Source organism: Photinus pyralis, unplaced genomic scaffold (genome assembly GCF_008802855.1).
Source record: "Photinus pyralis isolate 1611_PpyrPB1 unplaced genomic scaffold, Ppyr1.3 Ppyr1.4_LG3a, whole genome shotgun sequence".
In the NCBI taxonomy this organism is placed as follows: domain Eukaryota; kingdom Metazoa; phylum Arthropoda; class Insecta; order Coleoptera; family Lampyridae; genus Photinus; species Photinus pyralis.
This window is the reverse complement of record NW_022170509.1, coordinates 14,041,690-14,052,495: the sequence shown is the minus strand read 5'-3', so window position 1 is coordinate 14,052,495 and position 10,806 is coordinate 14,041,690. Positions and strand designations below refer to the sequence as shown.

The following is a 10,806-nucleotide window of genomic DNA, read 5'->3' as shown; positions in this document are numbered from 1 at the left end:
GATATAGTAACTTCAAATTTTATGCGAGTTTGTGTACCTAGTTTTTCATTAGGCAGATAGTAACGTGTAAAATGTAGGTTTTGAATACGGTCACCGATTAAATACCTTGAGGAAATAATCTCAGTAAAAAGGTGGTGCGAAATTTCTTTTAGCTTAACATTTCCTGGCAGTATTTCTTGTTTTCTGTTTAGTTCCGAAATCAGATCGATAATTTAATCTTGAGTGCGTGAGAGTTAATCCGAAAAGTTAAGGGTAACTAATCAAGAAATGTGTTAAGTAATAACTTACTTTCGTTTAATAAATTTCCAATAATTTGTCAAGAAACATTTGGGTTCAGATAAAATGTCCTACTCACCTTATAGGTCCCCAGGTTCTTAACCGAACAAGCGAACTTCACGTTGCGCCCTGCAGCTACGGTGATGTTCTCGATAACGTCAGTGAATTCTGGTTCCTCAACTACCACTGAAACAACATTTCGCAATTACTTTGAGAAACGATTGCTGAAATTTACATTGTAAATTTTAACCTGAACTTACACGAACGAAATTAACCCTCCTATTAAATATATTTAAACAGGTCCCCTTCGAATTTTGCAGTCCTCAATAATACTTTAACATATCAATACCAAATTTACTACTCGTCGAATAACTTACAAAGGAATATGTCCCTTTATAATTTACCCTAATTTGGGCCTTCTAGCCGTCTTAGTACAATGTTGTATCATATGCGCTCGATTACATCCAATTTCTTCATGTTTAACAACTTGAGAAAATAGATCTCGACTGTTCCAGTCTGCAAGGAGAAAAAATGGAAAATGAGCTGACCTGGATGCACAAACGCAACAACAGAAATGGAAGTTAGCGAGCGCACGAGGAAGTAGTTACAAAGATCTAATAAGGGAGTGGTTGCCAAAAGATTTATAGGAGGGATTAAAAAATATTAAAATAATGGTGAGATTTAAATGTGAAGACAAGAAGAGAGGGTTAGAGAAGTTGAGACAAGAAGAAGAAAGAAAATGTAGAATATGTAGGGAGGAGAAGACGGGAACGTAGATCACATGTTTTGGAATTTGAAGGAGGTGGAAAAGACAGGGGAAGAGGCAAAAAGTGGATGAGGGGGATACTAAAGAAAAGAAAACAAAAATTGCATTTCAGTTTTGGTTATAATTTATACTGTAAAAAGTTTTGCCATTTTGGTGTCTAATAAAGATTGATTGGTAGATACAAAGACAGAGGAATAAACGAGCGCGCTCAGAATGTTTTACTCATAAAATTGACCGAAAATCTACGGGTGTCATTTCCCAGGTGCGAGTTACATTCCGGGGTAAAAAAAACTATCATGAGGATTGACGTCTTACGTAGGTATAGGAAAATGGAATTTATCATGTAGGTGAAAGGAGTGTAAGGGAGAGGTTTCAGAAAAGTTACCACAGGGCTAACTGGCTTGTGGCGACCAATCGTTTATTGGGACGTCAGTTTCATATGGGCTCTTCCTACGCTAAATAGGTAAAAACATTGACTCCGGAATAAATGGTTCGAGGCAGTAGAATGCCTCAGAAGAATATTCCGACGGCGCAGATTTTAGGGGTTAATTTAACTAGAAACCTTGGGGGCGAATGATCAATGCGAGTATTTCTCAAGAAAGATTATGGAGGAAAATATTTTAGGGGCAAGGTAATCTTGCCGGAGACGAAGGTTCCGAGGGCAAACATTTTGGTGATGAATATTGTCTTCTGAGTCTCCCAGCGCGAATCTACGACACCTAAGAATAAAATACGTTTTCTTGTGGTAAAATAAAAATAAAAATTGCTTTTCCAGTAAATAATTCAAGTATTGCTTAAAAAAGATGTTCAAATTTTATATCCTCGAAAAGAGTATCTTACAGTTATGTTACTTTGTTTTAAAAAATTATGAAGTTCTATCATAATTATGTTGAGAAATGAAATACCAAATATTTTTCCCAAATTAGGCTCAAATAGATTCAACGTGGAATATTTATCCGTTGACTCCGCAAAACTCACGCAATGTCCAACGGCTCACTGGCGCCGTCCGCTTTCGCGCGCGTTGGACCGTATTTTTCAGGATCACTTCTCTACGTAACACAACCAAAAAAACTAGAACAATTTGAATCAAATTGAATCCGTTAACGGGCTCCTTGGCTTTTCTAATTCCGCCACATTATGCGGTCCATCTTGGGAAATTTGCGAAATCAATAAATATAGCAGTGTTTCACACGAGATACGACTTCGAAGGATTATGGGGTTACTAAGTCGTCTATCACGTAACACATCACTAAAATACCAAATTTACTGATTGAGAAAAAATTTGCGTAGGTTACCAACAGGGGTCGCTTACTAAAAAGTAAAGTAAGTAGTGGAGTGTAACCGAGGTGTTATCTAACAATTAACTAAACCAAGAAACCCCCAAATCAAATATACCATTGGGAAAAAACTCCACTTAGGGTCCCTCAGAAACCCCTGTTAGTACCCTGAGGGTATCCAGTTCGAGGAAAGAAGACTATTTAAGGCAGTACTCAGTTCTTTGATAAAAAATGACGTTAAAAAATTCAATAACCTGCAATTTCAAAATTAGCGCGATTTCAGACCGAAAGAGACCTTATTTACTAAAACCTACAAGCTAAATTCTACCTTTCTCTGTACGACAGCATCCTCTAGTCACCACCATATTCCACCCCCACAAAATCATATGTTCAAGCAACAAACGTTACCATATACACACAAACTCGGCCGCGAAATAACTGGCAGTGTTTTACTTTCTCACACTACTTCGCTCTTTCTTTTTGCCCCCCTGTATTGTAGAAAACAAGGCGCGCTCCAAGGTTCGAACTCTCTTACGCGACAGAGGAAAAGAGATAGACACGCAGCAACAAAAAGATCAGTACAAGGGAGAACGAAAGAACCTGCGTACAGCTGTTGGACGAGAGCGCAATGGGAAAAGCTGTGCCTAGACTTAAACAATGACTCTTTTGGGCAGGCGTACCGAATCGCAACCACAACCAAAGGTAGACTAACATGATAAAGAAAGGGTTGAAGTATTCGAGAAACTGTTTGCTCATGAAGACAAGGAACACATGACGGGGCATGAAATCGAAATCAACAAAACGCGGGGACCGGACGGACTTTTACCAGAAATCGTTAAGGTGCCCATACTTCAGCAACGCCACATCTTCCTAAAGATGTACAACGAGGTCTTGAAAGAGAATAGATTTCCCAAACCATTGGAAGCAAGTTAAGCTAGTGTTAATTCACCACAGGCATTCGGCAGCTATTAAGAGCGTTAGTGGATCTTGGAACAGCTGAATCTCCAAAGGCAAAAATCGAATGCGATGGTATCGGGATTGGGGGATGTGATCGTATAAGCGCAAAAACCAAGATAACGGATGTGTTACACCCAAGACAACCTAGTGAGTATTAACAACAGAACCAAATCGTTCGCCGGATTTTTTTCAGTTTTAACTTGTTTCGTTAATGCGATGTATCGCTAATAATTCAGTTATTAGTTTTATTTCAAGTTATGCCATTTCAGTCGCTATTGTAATACCAAGAAACAGAGCTGGGCAGTATTCGATTTTGTAAATACTTTTTAGTATTCAAATCCTTTACAGTATTCACATACTTTGTAATTAAATACTTTTATGGAAGCAGTATTTGTATTTGTAACTTAAATACTTTCACAAATATTTAGTATTCGAATACTTCGCATAGTATTTGAATACTTAACCTTCCTTTTTTACCAAAAATCGACTACACCAAAATTTCTCGGGAAAACACTAGAAACCAAATTCGAAAGAAAATTCAAAGGGCTGTAACTTTTGATCTAGTAGCCCAATGTTGGAACTGTTTGAAATTAGGGATTCTACAGGCCATATTCTATAAGAAAATTTTTTTTCCGGGTCGATCTGAGACAATTTTTTTTTCAAGCCTCAAAAAAAGGCAGTGTATAACCTTCCTTTTTTACCAAAAATCGACTACACCAAAATTTCTGGGGAAAACACTTTCTCTTATTAATTTTGGTGCGTAGAATCCAAAACAATTCGTACTTTTTCGATCAGACTTCTCAATCAAAAGTTATAGACTAGAAACCAATTTCGAAAGAAAATTCAAAGGGCTCTAACTTTTGATCTAGTAGCCCAATGTTGGAACTGTTTGAAATTATGGATTCTACAGGCCATATTCTATAAGAAAATTTTTTTTCCGGGTCGATCTGAGACAATTTTTTTTTTCAAGCCTCAATAAAAGGCAGTGTATAATAAATAACCTTCCTTTTTTACCAAAAATCGACTACACCAAAAATTCTCAGGAAAACACTTTTTCTTGCTAATTTTGGTGCGTAGAATCCAAAACAATTCATACTTTTTCGATTAGACTCCTCACTCAAAAGTTATGGACTAGAAACCAATTTCGAAAGAAAATTCAAAGGGCTGTAACTTTTTATCTAGTAGCCCAATCTTGGAACTGTTTGAAATTATGGATTCTACGGGTCAAATTCTATAAGAAAATGTTTTTTCCCAGTCGATCTCGGACAATTTTTTTTCCGGCCTCAAAAAAAGGCAGTACTTTTATGTTATTTAAATATTTGAGAACAATTTAGAAATGTCTAGGGAACGTTTCCATTGTCACAAAATGAAATATAAAAATCCGATACAACTGAATACCGAACGATCCTCGAGTGAAACTTTTTGACTCGATAGTCTACGTAACTTAAAAACAATAGGGACCTTTCTTATATCCTTAAGACCATGTGTACCAATTTTCAAAGCGATCGCACGTTTCTAAACAAACTATCATGCACACGGACAAACGGATGGTCAAAAATGGATTTCTTCCAAAATCGCTAGGATTAATTTCAGAAAGGCGTATGTATCATGTGCACGACGTACGATCGCTTTGAAAACTGGTACACGTATTCTTAAGGATATAACTGGTATAAGAAAGGTCCTGGTAGGTACCTCCTGTATAATAATATAATAATATAATAATAATAATACGCTTTTACTCCTCTTAAATTTGTATATAACAATAGAAATATAAAAAAAGGCAACTCCATACAAAGTATAACTTGATTTTTTAAGTAGTAGTTTTAAATCTTATCTAGTATACTATTTTAAATTTTTAATGTATTTGAGTGACAAGTATTTGAATACTTTTCAAAGTAAGATAATAAAATTCTTTTCAAAGTATTCGAATACTTTTTATAGTATTCGAATACCTTTGATAGTATTAGAATACTTTTGAAAGTATTCGAATACCTTTGAAAGTATTCGAATACTTTTGAAAGTATTCGAATACATTCTAAAGTATTTGAATACTTTTCAATGTATCTGTATCTAGTATTCGCTTGTGCTGGACGTAAAAGTATTTAGTATTCAAATACCTTTGTTTGTGTAAAGTATTTACTATTTAGTATTCAAATACTTTTTGAAAGTATTCTGCCCAGCTCTGCCAAGAAATGGCATTGCCGTTCTAATGGTGGGTTTATACATTTATTATCATTAGTTCACTATCAAAATTCATTAAGAAATAGCCAATAGAAACAAAGGTTTATTGCGGGTTGCAAAACAACGAAACCCCCATGAACTTAGTGAACTAATGATAATGATTTTATAAACCTACCATAAACAGGTATGCACGGGTATGCAGCTCCTGAGTGGCTCTTGTAAAAGCAAGTTTTTTGGTTCAATAAATACCTATTTTAATTAAAAATTGCTAGTTTAAGGTCTAGTTTTTCCACACCCCAATAACGTTATTCTCCTAATAAATTCCATGGATACCATTGTTGAACCAATCGTTGTCAAGGTACTTACTTATTTCCTAATAAGTGTATCGAGAGATGGAAAGATTGGCCCTTAGTCGTTTAAAAGTATTATTTGCTTGTTGGTAACTTTATTTTCATGTCAATTTAATGTAATTTCAATGGAATGCGGCCAACTACACCGACCACAAAACACTAAACGTAGAATGTCTGGGAGACTCAGTATGATCCTCGATCACTTCCGAAAATTCCAAAGGATTAACCACACAAATTTTAATTAACATCTGAGACAATGCATGGACACGAGAAGAAAAATCTGACATGAAAACTCTATCCGGCTCGCACAAAGGATTCGAATCAACACACAACAATTAATTGATTGTCAATTACAAAAATGTATTGCGAAACACATGAAATGGGAAATTAAAACAAAATTCCTGAAAGAAAGAAACGCTTACAAAGCTTGTTTCGACAAATTACCTCGCACCAGGCGATTGATAGTTAAAAATATTAAAAATCTTAAATTACTTATTATTATATACAGTATGCTCCGTCATAATTTTTGGTATTTAGACCGAAATTTTCAAAATGTACTATATTTTTTAAATACATAATTCAATGTATCATGGTCATTCTTCATTCAACGAACAAAACGCGTTGTGGCCGCCAGTGAAATGACCACAACGTTGTGATCATAAATTAACGACCATAACACTTAAAAATATTTGATTTCGGTGTTTGGTCATTTGGCTTCGGCCATAACGCGTTGGGTGCGTTATTTTCGCTCATTGAGCGTTTTCGATATTTGTGCGTAACACATCTAAGAGACAGACTAGGTCTACTTGTAGAAAATAGAATTAAAAATCTCAGTTCTGGGCGGACAAACAGAAAGTGTGATTTCATAAAAAAGGCGTTTTAGGCTAAAATCTTTCTTTTCTTAATAATGAATTTAAAGGAACCAATGTTAATTGAATGTCGAAAGTCTTAATATATGTGGCCCCTTAATAATTGCCCATTCAGTACAAAATAATTGCTGCATGTATGTACAGTAGTACAACTAATTGGTAAGTAATGTCAATAAATAATAGGCATATTTCAAGTGTCACATACAATTGCGGAGATATCAGATCGACAACTGACGATACGAGGATTTATTTTCCGCGTACAACACGACCCCAAGCGGTATTTTAATTAACCACATCTCGATGGGTTGCGAAATCAGATTTTCATACGCTTTTACGTTTCTTCTATATTTAATAATAAAAACGTAAAAATTTCATAAATTGTTACATTTCGGCACAGCTGCCGGCTTCTCGGTTATTCAATTGCCGAGGCGAACATTGATTAAAATTTGAAATTTTAAATACACGCGTACCTGACAAACCTCATTCTAGCGGTTGCTATCAAAGATCCATAATGTGGGCAACCCTCAGGTTTACGCGGTGGTCTTAAATTCGCGTCTTAATTTTATAAAGTTTAATCATAATTACTTATTACGTACGCAACTTTTTAATCGCTTAAGAGTCAATTAACTGCGTCAAGAACTTCCTAAAGAGCAACTCGCGCTAACTCTATTGGAATTGGTGCCAATTTATTTTCTAGACGCTCTCCAATGCAGCGGAAGCAAAGGCAAATAATTCCAATACAAATTTACATTACTTATATACTGTAACAAGTTGCACCGAAGTTATAGAAATTATACATTAGCTGAGTTAATGCTTTTATTATTTCACCATTCCACGTCCTCCCGGTAAATCCGTCAGGTGCACTTTATCAGGAAGTCTACTTTTACTTCTTTTTTAGAATTACTTCATCCCTTAACATCGCTAGTGCGTAACCGTGCCTTACGCGGTTACACCACAATTCGTTTATTTCGCCTTTCAGGTGGAAGTACAACGTTAATGAGATACGAAAATTAGATAATGGTATTGTCGATTTAGTTTACAATTTCCCCCGTTATTCGTACTCTAATGAAAACAATTGAATATACGAAATCTGGAATATTGCCCAAGATAAAAGAGGTATTACATGGAAAACAACAACCGCCCACTTAACTAATGTTGTCGTCCTGTTGCATTTTTCCAAAGGAAATATGACTTGCCCACTGCTGGTAGAGATAATACACCCATGATCGGTGCGAGTTTTCAAATCGGATTTCGTTTTAATGACATCAACCCTCGTCTGCGAATTTCTGATTCTTAGTTTCCCAACTCAAACAACCCCTGTGAAGTAATAATCGGCAGTATTACAATAAGTAAACCTGTAAGTTCATCTGTCTGGCATATCGATTGTACATTTTCTGCACAAGACCTTTTATCTGTACATCTCGAAGGGTAATTCTTTAGCCGGATTTACAAAAAGAGCGTTAATATTAACTAATTCGTGTCCATCTTGGAAATTTCCGATACTCCCATTTAAATTGTAACGAGGGATGCGTAAAGTGCTGTGAAGTTTTGTAGAAGTTAACGCGATTGGAAAAATTGCACTACGAGTGGAAGTCAACCAAGCAGTTGCTGCATAGCCTTTCTACAAAGTTTGTCATTTATTAAAAGTAAAAGTGCTCTACCGTCCGAGAAGCCAAATTTTGTCAGCTGATTCGACAAGTCAGTTTGTGTCATTAGATCCTGTTTAATAAAAAAAGGAAGATACAGTGTTTTTGTGTGAATTCTAAGTGCGCCTGATTAAAGAATAGTATATTGAAAGACAAGTGTTACAATGGGACCTATTGTAATACGACTATCTTGTGGCACGAGATTTGTAGGATTATTAAATAAATAATTTTCTTCAATTCTCTGTCGACGCCTGAGTGCGTGGTATGTGTCAAAACAAACTCTGAATGTCTTTCTTTCTTCCAGCAGTGTTGTTTTAATTTCTTTTGTTTTGCGGAATAAATTTTTGTCTTTGTCAACTAATTAACTGTGTTTCATCGAACCCATTATGCGACCCGAATAGGGTTTTCATGTCAAAAGTATGTCAGGTGTGAAGGTGTTTAGTTAATTTTTTTTTATTCTCGGGAGTTGATCGAGGCCACTGCGCCTCCGAAATATAATAATATTCAAGTCAGTATTAGGATTTTTCCGTATAACGGTGGTGTTTGTCAAAGTATGAAGTAGTCGACGGGAGGCCATTAAGGTGGAGTGAATAATATGTGACGGAATGAAGAAGAGAGAAGAAATGTAAAATGAGGAGACGCGAAGGAAGTACGAAAAAGTAGGGAATGGGAGTGTAAAAAGGAAACGTAAATACAAACAAAAGACAAAGTGTAAAGGAAGTAGGTGTGGAGGCAAGAAGCGTAAAGAAAACGTTGGGATTGCAAAGCAAATATTGTGAGGGGGGTGCGCCTTTCTTGAGATCGTTTAAAATTTCATTGTCAATTAACCGCAGTATATAAGATAATCGTTAGCCGTGCAACCGCAATCTGTCACCATTTTTTACGAATTTATTTACGATAGGCGGCGGATTTTTGTTCAATTTAAATACAGTGCACATAAGTTACTTTCTTAATACGTACGTGAATCTTGCGGGTCATTGCACTATCGGATTAAAGTGCTCGCATTTAAATAAATTGTTACCACGAAAAGGTTGGGGTCTAAAGTACAAAACATGCGCGCTAGATTTGAAGTGGCTAGTTACGTCAAAAAGTTGCGCACCTAATATGTTTATACGAGGTGCTAATACATTATAAATAAAGCGGCAACCAGTAAAGGGTTTACAGACTATTAATTCGTGCTTTTGTTGGCTGCCAAAACCCTAAGTTCAAGCGTAATTATGGACATCATGGGCGTGCAAATGGGTAAAACAATTACTCATGCACATTAAGTACAAATTATTAAAAATGCATTCCAGAAATTTAGGCAATTAAGCCAAGTGTAATTACCGTGCATTATCATTATTCTTTATTATTAAAATGTACCTATATAGATCATAAATCATAAATCATTGTAACACTGATGGTGCGGTGAGATCCGAAGGGTGAACTGTATCTGAACGCAGTGTGCAAGGAGGAAAAATACAAAATGAAGACGCAACACATTTGATCTACAAGCAGAAAGAAATGTACGTTCCAAAAATGTAAACTAGCAGGAAGAACGCCCGAAGGAAAAGACAACAAAGTTCCTGACCTGAATTAAATAAAAGTAAAAATAGAAATAATGGAAGTCCACGAGATAAAAATAGAAGAAAATGGAAAAAGAAACCCGTGAAAGTAGCCTGCAAAAGGATTCCAATAAATAACATACACATACACTTCGAGAAAGAGGATTTTAATGCACTTGCCATACCTCTTTTTTATTTTATGGGAATTGGGAAGTGCGTTTCGCACCCCCCTGTGGTTAAAACGTGGTGCAAGAGGAGTATGGGGATTTCACCCACTCAACCTCTACTCCCAGTCTCTTTGATATGCTCCACTCTACAAAACAGGTTTCACCCATGGCGTTCTTCCGGTAGTGTAGTTGAATCCATTCATTTGCCCTTTCACTTGGTCTTCTCTTTCACTCGTACCCACAACCACTTGGAGGTTAACTCCTCCCTAATGGCCTTGTTCAGCTCCTCTAGCTCCTGATAGGTACCATCTCGAGCATTGGATTTGATCCATTTTCAATAGGTTTGTTACATGTGGCATATAGGTCAACTGTGCAAAGTTTGAGCTGAACTGGGTTCAAACGTTTGACGTGACGTGTTCACGGACAGACGAACAGAATCGATTCCCCTACAAAGCTTGCATCGCTTTTCTCTACCGCTTAATAAAGTGCAATAGACATTTCCATATAATTTGTTATGGCTATTTCAAATGTTCTTTAAAATAAATACCCATTTGTGGGCATACGCCACGTTTATTGAAAACTGATTGTGTGCTAAGTTGTGTTTCTATCTTTCTATGTCAACGTGAATACAATAAGTTCAGCGGTACTCAATAAGTGAGCATTAATTACCTTATAACAACTTTAACCATTCTAACTTTTCTATTATTAGGAACAGGTCCAAATTTTGCTTTAAAAACCCCTATTTTGCTCCCCTCTACCCTTTAAGGCCTCGT

The 10,806-nt window shown here is 36.2% G+C and overlaps 1 long non-coding RNA gene across 1 annotated transcript in view; it reads right to left on the bottom strand.

Moving 5' to 3' along the window:
- Window positions 1-353: 353 nt before the first annotated feature.
- LOC116165969 overlaps window positions 354-10,806 on the bottom strand; it is a 143,520-nt gene continuing 133,067 nt past the window's right edge. The window contains exon 5 of the long non-coding RNA XR_004144228.1: window positions 354-462. This is a non-coding gene — a long non-coding RNA (uncharacterized LOC116165969). The remainder of the gene's footprint in view (window positions 463-10,806) is intronic.